Raw genomic sequence first — 13,571 nt, forward strand, 5'->3', positions numbered from 1 at the left:
TATTAATGTTTGAAGCTATTTTAGCGCCAAATCTTAAATCAATTTTGAATTATTAATAGGGTGCGCCCCACAGCCATAGATCTCGGTCTTCGAGTTGCGCTGCATTGGTCGAATTAGCATTCCGGGATTTTTGATTTGTGTTCGTTTGCATGCAATTTGACGATAATTCGTTTTTGCCAAGTATTTCACATTCCCCAAAACCCACTATCGATGGTACCGTTCAGCGGTGAAGAACTCTTCGGTTTATTTTGCGAACAAGATTTCAGAATCGCATCCCCCTCATGACCTTCTGCACTGCTGCAATTACTTAATCTAGCTCATGTTCCTGACAACTGACACTTCATGTATTAGTAAAGCTTTATGCCTCGTATCAGCTCTGCGTTTAATTAACTCAAGCACCCCGAAGACCGGTTTCGGTCCTCTTAAATCTCGTCACTTCGTTTCATCTCCAGTCAGTGAAATGCAGGTTGAAGCCGTGGATTATATAAAAATCATGATTTTCATATTTAATGCGAAATGCAAAAAACGCTAATTACCGGACACGTCGTAGCGGTCTCGTAGACAGTATTAACGCATCGCGACATTGAAAGATGCTGATAATTTTCGCTTGCTAAGGGCCGGTAGAGCGGAGTACTGACAACTTTACCTGGAAGACAAGCGATGAAATTGCCAGTACAGATAATGGGAAGAACTCGTCCGAACTGAGATCAAACGGGTTCACTGTCTGTTGTGATTACGACGGATATTTTGGTGACAGCTTTGAACTCAGAATAAACATGAACTAAGTCTTTGCTGCAGTGAGCGTCTCACCTCCTCATGCCCGATGATGCTTCCTCGGCTGAGGCTGACAGAGTGATCAACGTTATTATTTTCTTTCCTGGAAAATAAAGAACTGAGTGCTGGAAGACAGAAAGTCTGTTTATTTCCAAAATATAAATTAACCACAGCTTTGTGGTAGCTCGAGACTTTTGGTAAATTATCTTTTACCTTAATAAGAAGCAAAGTTTGCTAATTTATTTTAATTTAACAGTAATTAAAAACAAAGGAAATATCTTCAAAAGACAGACCTTATATTACACTGACCTGAATAAATTACATCTTGCTAAGTTCCCAGGCATTGTCGGAGTTTAATTAAAATTGTTTAATGGAACGTACTTAAATTTTCGCGACCGAAATTTTCCTTTTGCCTCTCCTAATGTTTATTTTCACTCAAAACAAATCTCATAAAACCAGAAGTTTCTCCGACTAAGTCGGCGCAGAGCCTGAAAAGATTTAAGTATACAAACCGATTCTCCAGGTGGAGAGGCGTGTAACATGAAAAGCAAGCAAAATTCCTCATTTCACCTCCCATCGTTTTCGTTTTCAGAGCTTGCAGCAAATGCAAAATCCTACTTTTAGTGCACATTTTCGCATTCAAAGTTCATACTTAATGTACCGTTTAAGTATATTAGAGAAATGCCCCGGTAATAGGACCAATTAATGTACCTGGAGTCAGGCTAACAAATCACATTCTCGGGAGGCAATTTCCAGGCTCCATTGGAAATGGTCGTAAACCACGGGGGCGGCTTAAAAAGAATGAACGTAACTAAGCTGGAAGTAAAGTTCTCTTTTCAAATACATTTTTGTTACCTCTAAATGCTCTCCTGCGGCTTACTTTTATTGCGTCTATAAATATCGAAGGTGAATCTCAGGAAAAACTCCATTGGAAAACTTCTTCGTGCTTCTTTTTAAATTGCAATCGTGCTTTAACTACATATATGACCCAGGCAAAGTTCATTTCTCACCCCCGCTTTTTTCCTATTATTAAATCATTTTGTTAGCGCAGTTTATCTAACGAACCACCAATGGTAGCATCAACACCCTATACTACTACCCCCTGGAGCTTATTGACAAATGAGATATTCGCCGATAAACTTTAACTTTTTTTTATTAAAATAAATATTTTTCGTGTTCTTCCGAGTGTTACTTTTATATTCTACAAGCCCCGGGTGAGCATCTTGATTTTTAGGACCGCATCTTTCGCGCAATGTGAAGTAAGAATGGTAGATAAATTCAATAAACGAGATAGAGAATGCAACGTCTCGTAAACTAAAGATATTGAAAGTTTGTGAGGCGACTGCAAATGATAAATTCTGTTTTTTTTCTCTGTTAGTCCAACAGGAAAATTCATTTAATCGAGTGAAACTAGCTACGAAATACGGGGACGTTGGGGAAGAGTTTCGAAGTTTGTTGAATGACGGAAAAAGGGAAAATGGGATGCGTGCAATGAGAATGGGCCAATGCGAGGAGAAACCGATTAACAACAACACAATAAGGAAAATTTTTCAGTAGAGAAAAAATCGAGACAGTTGTAATTCACAAAGCTATAGTTGCACGCGAAGCGTTTGCAGAGTCACCTCATTCGGAGCAATGCTTCTAATCCTCTCAATGGAGATAGAGCGTTGCGAACTCTAGAGAGTGCATATCACTTCGTTGCAATCAATGAAGATTCTTCATTTTTTTGTGATTCTTAAGAGATTTCGGCTAGAATCGTTTAGAAATTCGTGGCAGCACGTGCATGATGGTCGGTTCGAAGAAATATTCTAGTTCAGACACTCCATGTTCAAACTTCGTAAAACCTGTAGGAATGTACCCACCTTCGAAAGTCGGGATTATTTTTTTATGTCAATATCATGAGTCATAACGAAGAAATCTTGGTATAACTGACAGGTTCGGTTTAAATCAGACCTACAAGACTGATCCTAATTGAGGATTTGTTAATAGGTATCTACTGAATTAAGATTCTTCGTCGAAAGTTTTCTAAACCGCTTAAAGGATCGGAGTTCTTTTAATTTTCAGGATTCCCTAAGATTTTTGGGCGATTTTCTGGTATTTTCCTGATTTGTGCGAAAGCTTCTGTAAACGATTGCGACTTTATTTCTAAGACTATCTTCGCCTCTGCTTGTCTGCTAAAAAGTATCATTGTTTTCTCAGATAAGTATGTATTTGTTTATTTTTTATTACTCATTCCAAGGAATCATGTGGTTCTCCCCTGGAGACTGAGAGCCGGTTAAAAAAAATTCAGTTCGATTCGCACGTGCTTCTTATTTTGAGATAATTTTGTTTGGATTTCCTATGGATTTTCTGTTGTTTTTCCTGGAGTCTGTGTAATCACGTTTTCGCGTCGCAAAGTCGTTTATGTAATTTTCGTGTAACAGAAGTCCTGCGTTGTTTCAATTTAAAAAAAATATTGGGGGTTCTAGACGATTTTGCTATATTTCCTGTGAGACATGTACTTAACATTTTCTCGTTGCATCATTTTTAATTGTCGATTTTCCGCAATTATCCGCTTTTGTTTGAGGTAATCGCAGACGGAAATGTTAAGGTTGCACTATTAGGGAAATATTCCTAAGGCCCGGTCAGAAGTATCGTAGGAGAATGCCTAATTCTAATCATCGTAGTTATGAAAATGGTGAGAATAATTCACGGTGATCATTTCCCTCACTGCACTAACAGTCAATCAAATGTCGACAAAATTTCAAATTCAATCAATGAAAACAGTATTAATTCCAAACTGATAAAACCCTTTCCAGCATTTGCTGCAAAAATTATAGGGGAAAACCGCACCTAGTTGTTTTTTGAGCGGATTTAGTATTAATTGAAGCGGAATTTAGACACATACCATTAATTGTATGTAGTTTTCGTCATTGGTACTATTTTGCCCCGGAATACAACTACCCGTTTATACCCTGAAGCAAAGGTTCACAAAACAAAGGCCTGGTAATTCGGTAACATATGCACTTTATTTTGATTATCGGATATTACTCAGAACCGCACTGGCTTATAAAAAAATTGAAGAATATAACGAAATAAATAGAATGAGGTTATTTGCGTGTGGTTGGCAAGAGAATTCGGAAAAAACTATCTTGGAAAATTCTTGAGACTTTTTTGTTTCGGCGGTGGTGGCGACCAAGTTCATAATTTTCAGCCTCCCTCCGCCTACGTACACGCCAATCAGAACTGCCGTAGACCGATTCCCACGGTACGGTGTGCCTGTTTTGTACCAAGTTATGGAAACACAAAACCTTAAAAGGTTTTTGCAATCACTATCGAAAACCAGTGATTTTCGTGAGGCCTGGCCAATGTAACAAGGATTTCTCACGCCCTGGGGCCATGTGCGAAATCTGCCTACGGTTCCTTCGCGGTGGCGTCCATACAGCCCTCAAGTCTCATAAACTAGATAAAGTTTGACAACCCACGCATATAACATAGAATAGGTGGGAATTAGCCAAGTCCACCAATATATAGGATTATGAACAATTACCGTTGGTCCTGACAAGGTACCGATGAATAATCTTAATTGAGATAAATCCCATCTTTAATTGCCACTTAATTTAATGGAATTTTCCTAAAATATACTTTCCAGCCTGGGACATGAGAACATCTGGCGCTTGCTGATGTCATATCGAAAGAAGAGATATAAAATGCAGCGATTTGGAAAGCCGATAAGGTGTGAAGGTTAGAAAATGTACTTTTTCGAGAAATAATCTTGACATGTACCCTCGACCTACCCCTTTATCACGTAAAAGCTGCATAGGTACATTAGTAGCAAATTTTTGCTTTTAGGAAAATGGTTTCGGCTAAATAATTCTTGGAAAGAAATCCCTCGACCTGCGGTCCCGGGATTTTATCGTCGAATTATTTACTCTAAACTATTTTCCAAGCAAAAGTTTGCAAAAACCGCCTATACAGGGTGTACCGGCTAAAACTTGAAGGTTTCAGTTTATGACAATTGCAAACGATTCAGTGTTAATGTAATAAATTCAACTCGGTCTCCCTTTATAAGTTCAGTCGCACGTTTTAATATTTTATTAAACTCGTATAATTATTTGTATAGTGCACAATTTCTCTTCATTTAATGAAAGCCCCCACTTTAGATGAATAATATACAGGCATTGAAAGTTATATTTAAATGGACATTTTTCATTTTTTAACTTTTATACGGTGTACGTGGCAAATTTACCTACTTAGAGCAGCTTCGTGTGATCCGCTCTATTCTCACAAAATAAGAGTGTGAGCGCCGGACAACGTGCTTCTTGCAAATTTAGTTTCGTGGTATACACTTTCTGGCACTGCAGGATTTTCACACAATCGAACATTTCGAGGTTAGTTAAGGCTCGCTAAATTAATGTTGTTCTAGATCTTAATTGCCTGCTAGCGGGTCACCGAACATCAAGCTGAAACAATCTCAAAACTGCTATTACATCGCAGAACCATTTACAGCATGTCTGGCATTTTTTCAATTCGGATAAGCACTGATTAGGCTAGCGATTTCAAATAAGCTATTTTATGGAGAGAAAGCTTCAATCAGATCCCTTTGATCAGATTTCCAGCAAAATTCTAGTAACGGCGGCAAAAATGAATAACCTCCGGCTGGAAAATCGACATTGTGGAAATTAATTCTTTTGTGGAACAAGGGGCATTCAGCTTTATTGGAGAGCCCATTTAAACGGTATAGAATGCAGGCGTGTATTAGTTATGCAAATTCTACTATTCGATAGACATTACAGAAGAATTCATAATTGAATTGAAATTTTTATTCGCCACTCGCAACCGCACCTTCACATTCGATATCGATTGTCTACAACAATACAGTTGGGCAACACTGATATACGGAAGAAATTGGTTTGCAAGTGAACTTTTAAACTATTTAGTTACAACTTTAGTAGCAAGGAAATTACAGGGGAACACATAAACACAAATGTCCGTTAAGGAGGTTTTTCTGCCGTTAAACGTTCTCTTGCGGTTAATTTTTATTGCTGTAGTAAATTTTACAAAAGGAAATTGGACGAAATGCCTTTCGTTGGAAATGGTTCTGGCCTAATTTTCCAGGCAGCATCCATGTAGGGTCACGCCTTAACATGAATGTCTTGTGCGTGTTCATACAGGCGAAGCATACTAAATTTTAAATACGGACAATAAAAGTTATAGTAAAAGATAGGTACTTACTAGGTGCTGCCTTAGGTCTCTGGCACGAAAGAGATAAACCGGCCCCGGATCATGGGAAATATGCGTAGAATACAGGTGGGGCCTTAATCACATTTTTTACTGTTGGCGATAACCTCGAACGAGGTTTTTGCCTGTCGGAACGAAGTTGGTAGAGTGGTATACGAGTAGTGTGCGAAATGGGCAACTCGAGGAAGTTTTTAAATGCGTGAAACTTCAATATTAGAGGAAGCTGGAGAAATGACAATGGCCGGATTCTCCGTTGAAGGAGAACTTTTTTAGGTATCCAGTTTAGAGTTCAATGAACAAAATCGCAGACTTCCCATTAACCGGAACTTGGTCGTCCAAACGTAGCCAGGTTAGTTCATCCCACGTTTGACGTTCACTTTTATTTTTTCGTAAGAACGCAAACCAACAAATTGAACGGGAAGTGAGGAAACTTATTGCCCGATGGTTCCCAATGGATAATACCTAAAGTGGAATGGATCTCTGCATTTTTTATACTTGCGCTGTGCCATGTTCGGTTGAAAATTGAAATGTTTTCGTTACTCCAACCGAATAATCCCTCTATTCAATGATATGGCCGTTGTTTGCAATTGCATCCCATTGCCTGGCAATTCGTGTGTTAATTTTTTTCACCGAAATATGCTAAAAAAATAGCATTTTCAAGCAATTTTTGTAATTCGACGAGCGAGCTGTTAATTCGGTTAAGTGATTAAACGCGGATAAATAGATGCGCTCCAAATGCGGCCATAATTATAATACGCCAGAGAGCGTTGTTGTGCTGTTCTATTTGGAATCCGGGGCCTAATTGACATTTGCATGGGCGGCTACAAGCCACTGCAATTATGCCGAAATTGCTGATTGTTCCAGATTTCAATCGGTTCAATATTTGTGCACCATTTTGTCTAAATAATCCAAACCACGCCCCTGCCCTTTGTCCCTTCCGTCGCTTAAATATCAATTTTCCAGCAACAAGAAACACAAACAAGAGAGGATATCCATCCTTTGACGCAAGGCCGTTTTATGCTCTTATGCTTCCCCTTTCGGTTTATCCGTCTACTTTTGTTGCCAGACACGAACCAGGATATGGGAATTCCACTCCTCTGTCAAGTCATGTAAATCAGATGACTTATTAGTGTGTCAACTCTAAAAGAGCCTTTCGAATGTCTGGGTCGCCGGGATTTTTCTAAATATCGCCCTTTCATTTACCCGAGTGATTTATGCCACGCAGACGTGCTACTAAAAGGCCTTTATACCAGATATTCACCTTTGAAACGTTAATGCCGAGATATCAGAGACCGCATTAGTGGAATAATGGTATCTATTAACCGTTAGCAAATTAATATATCGCGGCAGATCGGTCGTAAAAGGATTTTCCACCTGACCGGAAAATTGCTTAATCACAAAGGGAAATATTGTTCTCAGGTTTCTAAAGGTATTGTGCCTCGAAAATTGGATAATAGCGAGCTAAATGGAAAACTCTCGTATTTCCCAAATGGTGTATTAATTTCAGATCCCAGTCTGAATGTTTTTTGCAGTACTCGATGCATAAATATTCAGAGTGTATTTTTCTCTTCGGTTTCAAAATAACGCCCATATGGAAATGGGAATAAGTGCATTGTTAAAGGAAATTCGTCTCCCGCAGAATATGCAGGTTGAGCTCAAATTATTTATACAAAATTCTGTCCCAGGTATCTGGTGGCGCGACACAATGAGTTAACCTCACTCGCCATGATCCAGGAGGTGGCAGCGTCGATATTTGATGATATTTCTATTCCCAAAGATACTTTCAGGAAATCATACGTTAGAGGAATTTCCTCGAAATTTCCTTTTTGAAAGATCTAGAGGTAACCCAACAATGTAAAGTAAATATGCCCTATACGTTTGAGGCGAATTGTTCATTTTTCCTTTTATTTTGTTTAGCAATAACGCTTCAACGCATAAGCAGGGGTTGTTGGAGCGGTGAAATTGCACGCTATTTTGAATTAAAATTAACTGAGAATAACATTCACCCTTTGCAAAGGGATCGGATGAAAACCCTTGTTAACATTTCAAGAACAAATCTGTCACCGTCTTCAGAACCTGGCAAGAAATTGTTAAAAAAGCAAAAATTAGCAGAACTAAACGGCACAGAATGTGAGTACGTAAAGTATGTTGAAACAGTGAAAATTCCTCGTTTCAATGGCTGAGGAATGGCAGGTTTTGCCGTGAGCGATGCCATCGGCTTAAAAGGCTGATTTGAGGTAAGTGATGTGTGCGTGCGTGTGATTTTTGCATTTAGTTTAACCTTTCGTCTTTTATAATTATAATATCTGTCGGAGTAATTACCTTAGATGGTATTGGTTTGAGTTTACTATCGTCTCACATATCCGAGATTTCTCTCTCTCTCTCAAGCATGGACATCCACTGTTATTCATGCTAAGTGAACGATAGCCCACACGATGAGTTCTGCTAAGTAAAATATACTCTATTTTATAGTTGTCAGAGAATTTCGTAGATCAAAAAAATTCATGTCAAATACAGAGTTTCTCATATTATCCCAGTTCGAAAGTCAAATTAAAAATGTATAATCAAAATACAAAAATACTTTATTTAACTAATATATGGCTGATTCTATAGGATTTACGGTTAATTTAAATAAGTATACAATTGCTTTAAGTCATGTCTTCGAAATGTCCCTCATCGACTTTAATATAATTTAGATTTGTGAGTTCAAAATTTTGCATTATCTAGCAAAGTAAATCGCAAACTATTCGTGAAATTTCATTGCGAATCGATTCTTTTAGCTCCAGGATTGTTGTTATACCACACCAAACAATATTTTGTAAACGCTGGAATTTTTTTGTAAACAGTTTGCGGAAATTTTCATTTCAATGACAAATAAGCAGTGATTTAAAGCATTTAAAAGATAATTTTCGCAGAACTACTCATTTTGAAAATTTTGTTAATTTTCAACGAAATTTACGAATTTTTCTTTTGTGGATCAAGACGGAGATTTGCTTCGCCGGGTAATGTAAAATTTTGAACTTAGAATTCAAAATTGCGTTAACGTTGATAGAGGACGTTTAGAAGACATAATTTTTAAAAATTGAATAGCTATCTAAATTAAAAACAATTTCCATTGAACTAACGATATATTCGTCCAATAAAGGATTTTTTTACTTTGAATAGAAAGTTTTTATTTGTCTTTTAAACTACATAGTTCAATATAGGGTGTATTGTCTGTATATGCCGATATGCGTATGATAATTGCCACGAATTTAACTTGTATGATGTCTGTATCGTTACCAGAGAGCTAAAAAACTGAACACCACTGGATATCACTCAGAGTAAAGAGGCGGGTTAAATTAGGCACAATCAACGATCACTAAACAACCAGCGATTGAAGTGAGGAATTTTTAACACAATCTTACATATTCACAATCGCTAGAGTTTACTTCAGTTATTTTCTGTTTTTCCAACAATTTTTCTTCAGTTCTGAAAACGGTGACAGATTTGTCATCGAAACGTTAACAAGAATTTTCGTCCAAGCTCTTAGTAAAGGGTGAATGTTATTCTCGGTTATTTTTAACTGAGAATAATGTGCAATTTCACCGCTCCAACAACCCCTACTTGTGCCTGAGGCGTTACTCCCAAACAAAATAAAAGAAAAAAAGTAAAGTAGGTGCACTCTCCAAAATAAGACTTTAATCGCATCATTTGTCGTGACACTAACAAGAAACTGAACATCAGCATGCTCTCACTAGAGCGACCGATTCAAATGATCGCACGAGAATATCACTTTTCCTTCTTTTCTCCTTACCTGAATAATCCTCTGCTAACCCAAACTATCTCAAAATAATCCCAATTATAATGAAGTATGTGAACAAGATTCGTAATTGAACTAAGGTTCCTGAACGTGCCAAGGTGCCTGAAATAATGGATTTGTAGAGGAAATGTAATATTAAGAGCAAAACGAAATTTAACTAAATCTGTTTAACGAAAATGAGTATTGTGCTTTTAAATAGAGAAGTAAATTGAAATCCAGGTGTTTTGCTAGTTTAAATTGGTTAAGCTAAACTTTATTATCAGTCGCGTCGTATTTCAATACTCCCTGCCTCTTAATGCTTTTCAAACATTTCAGAATTTAAATATTTAACTAAAAATTGAAACTACTTATGTTAATTACCTAATTTCATAATATTAGAAACTCTAAATCTTCTGACATTTATCTCAGCTATCTAAATAGTATTTTTTTTTATTGCGCATGCCTCATAAACGTGTAAAAGCAGTCGATGTTGCTTTCTCCCTCACTGTCTTTGTCTGCTTCACACGTTCTCTCTTTCTCCCTTTTGACATACGTCATATGTGTCATAGTTTTTGAAGAAAATGACAATTATGACATATAGCAACTCGTAACTTATCTGTGTCGGTTGAGTAAGCGATAAGCAGGACGACAATATCGCGTTTCTTGACTTGGAACTTATGTACTCGGCTGCCCATTACTAAATCGTGTATTGATGTAAAACAACTAAAAAATCCAGCGTTAAAGTAGATCAGTAATGATAGATTATGTGTGCACAAAACAAATAACCTAATGATCAGTCGGTGGAAATAATTATTTAGCATATAGGTGCATTAAAGACAGTGATTAATGGTTAAAAGATTTAAGTGCACCTAGCGCTTATCGATGCCACGCTTTGTTGTTTTACTTCGCTTTAAAACAACACATTTATTCTTCTACGGGTAATATCGTGATGTTTATGAGGAAATTTCATGCGTGGAATTTAGAGAACCTTTCCAGGAACCGATGATCATAATCGACTGATTTAAATAAGTATTTTCTTAGAATTTTCTCGAAACATTTAAGTTCGCGTGGTACAGTTGAGAAGCTTATATAATAGACGTAATGCTTTAGAAATGTTGAGATGTTTTTCACTTTCGCAGACAAGAAGGTTTCTATTTCGGCCAGAATTAAATGGTTTTTATGCTCTTCAAAACAAAACCCGGTCTTTGCATTGATCATAGATGCGTGTGAGTGAAATGCAGAGTTATCGTCGGGAGTTTTAAAAAAGAGGGATAGAGTCAGTGAAAAGCAGAAGAAAAGAAGGAGACGCGAGGTCATTCCATTGAGCCCTATTATGGTTCATATCGTCCACATTTCCGTGTTTTTCCACTTCTTTCTCAAGTTATCTTTCTTTCACCACTTTTCATAATAACACTGCGATGCAGGCACGTTTAGTATAATCGTTATCATCAAATAATCCAACAATTTTCGTGCCAATTTTTATTTTACGAATCTAACTGCGCATTTTACTCCTTTTTTTTTTTAATGGAGCATGATAAATAATCCATAATATAATAAATACTCCATAAAACTAATATAAAAAATTCGTTTTTGTTCAGAATGCTTCACTATCGTAGCGTCGTCGGTGAAGAACACGTTTTGTTTACGTAAAGGTTCGGTTTATATAAAAAAAAAATATTATGACACTTTTATCGTGGAGGGTTAAAAAATATTTTTTTTTCCCCGCCAAAGGTCCAGTCGGGGTTAAATAACTTAAAGTCTTTCCCCGGTGAGCTCTGCGAGCAAAATTTATTTTAAAAGGACTGACTTAAGGAGTACAAATTTAAATCCATCGATGTACATATTAATCGTGGTACAGTCCTTGAAAAATGTGTCAAAGAAAACACCAATAAAAATAATTTCAAGTTATCAAGAGTAATCTGATCTCCTCCATATCCCTAATACTTCATTTCTCCCCCACATTTCTAATAACTCTTATCTCCCCACTGAGCAAAAAAAAAATCTTCAATAATGTGAATCTTATTCTCAGTTATCAGATACCGGGACTTTTGACCCTCATGCAACATATTTTGTCTGGATCATCATTTCGCTCAGCAAACTCGTCCACATCGATCATCACCGTTAGGCTTATTACCGGTCAAGAGGATAAGATTTTCGGGGACATGTCACTTTAACCCACCACAAATCAACGTCTTTTTTTTTAAGTATGTCTTGGACATTGTAATACGTGATTTTTCACAAAAAAATCGCGGATTTTTAAACTTATTTTTCGTTTAAGTATGTGCAAGTTTTCCGGACCGCGGAGCGAATTGGGGTACCTGGTGGGGTAAAATAAAATTTAAAAATTTTTTAAAAATATGGCGATATCACCATAGCCGAACTCGCCATGTGCATTTCAACTTTGTTTCAGTTATGTTACATGTCTGTTTTTAGTTGGGTAAAAATGGTTTGTTTGGGTTTCGTTAGATTATTTATTACATTTTTCAACTCTCTCTTTGATTTGCTTTACCCCCGCCTAGCACCCCTATTGACTCCGCGGTCCCGAAAGCCTGCAGTTACTTATATGGAAAATAATTTTAAAAATCCGTAATTTTTTGAAAAGAACCACGTTGCACAGTATCAAAGAAGTCGTTTTTTTTCAAAGGAGAAACTATTCATTTTTGATGTGACCCGAATTCTTAACGGACCATCTTATGCGCTTCACTTCTAAAATGTCTTCTTCACATTTGCGGGCCCGTATAATTAGGCAAAATTCTCGTTCCACGTGGTTGGAAAGGAGACTTGAGAATGGTCGCTGGAAAGACACTCGAAAGAAGGCCTCCTGTCTGTCATGCTTCGGTATCTCTTTGACGCACTAGTTCGACAACCCTACGCCTGGGAAAAATTCTTCTGGATAACAACTCAACGTGGCAACAATGGCAGGAGCGTTGCTCTATTGGTCGGCCTGAACAGACTCTCTTTCTGGGTGCAACGGAGGCCAAGGTCGCGCTTGGCCAGGGTTTCCAAGGATTCACAGGTGGCGGTGAAACCGGGCCTTTCCTGATTTGTGGCGGTGCGCCGCCGCCAGGCCATCGCCGCCGCCACCGTCGACGACCGAAGTAAGATATTACGAAACTACGGGGCCGAAGACTTAGATGTGTGTCACCCGATTGTGTTAACTGCTCTGCTTTCAAGGGGGATTATGACCCACAATTTACGGTCAATTGTTTTTGTTATAGTAGTTACGCCTGATTCCTCTCTCGAGCATAAATCAGTGGAGCCAGAGATACTTTTTCGAAATAACCTACTAACATCGAATCCCTCTCTTTCACATCACATCACGTTCAATTTCCGATAAATCTTCGGTTTGATGAAAAAACTTCTCTGGATTGCAATAGGAGTAAACTTAATATGATAAAACCCTGAAAAACTTTCTCAATCGATGTGTCCAGGGCTTAAAGGCATTACTGGCATTTCGTTTGATGTATCGAGCAACATGTGGAGGAGCTTCAAGACAGCAACGCTGGATCTCCCCTCGCTTTAACAGAAGCGAATAATTATTTATGCAATAAGCATGTAATGAAAGCTTTTATGGGATGAGTCGGTTTATGGGCGAGCCAGGTTTGAAGCGAGTCCATTATTGCAGGAGTCGAATAAAGCCTCATTACCCGGGCAGTTCACACAGCTTTTTATGTCCCGTTTCATGTTAATTTGGTAATGAGTCAGCTTTTAAATAAAGGTAAAGTACGTTGATGTGCTATTTTTCATCCGTCACTTAAGATCGAGTCGTTTTCAGTTCCCCAGAAAACGTCCATGG

At 37.7% G+C, this 13,571-nt stretch overlaps 1 protein-coding gene and 1 long non-coding RNA gene across 3 annotated transcripts in view; one reads left to right on the plus strand and one right to left on the minus strand.

The window, feature by feature from the left end:
- Positions 1-13,571, plus strand: part of LOC136345519 (acetylcholinesterase-like) — an 82,021-nt gene that overhangs the window by 15,126 nt on the left and 53,324 nt on the right. The window lies entirely within an intron of this gene.
- LOC136345615 (uncharacterized) lies at positions 75-6,137 on the minus strand. Of its 2 annotated transcripts, none has more exons than XR_010733174.1 (6): positions 5,989-6,137; positions 5,007-5,937; positions 1,630-1,797; positions 1,486-1,565; positions 1,084-1,262; positions 75-877 (listed from the first exon to the last, which is right to left on the minus strand). It is a non-coding gene; the product is annotated as an uncharacterized lncRNA (long non-coding RNA). The 2 variants fall into 2 exon arrangements; XR_010733175.1 differs by having other exon boundaries at positions 5,003-5,937.

Source organism: Euwallacea fornicatus, chromosome 20 (assembly GCF_040115645.1).
Source record: "Euwallacea fornicatus isolate EFF26 chromosome 20, ASM4011564v1, whole genome shotgun sequence".
In the NCBI taxonomy this organism is placed as follows: Eukaryota; Metazoa; Arthropoda; class Insecta; order Coleoptera; family Curculionidae; genus Euwallacea; species Euwallacea fornicatus.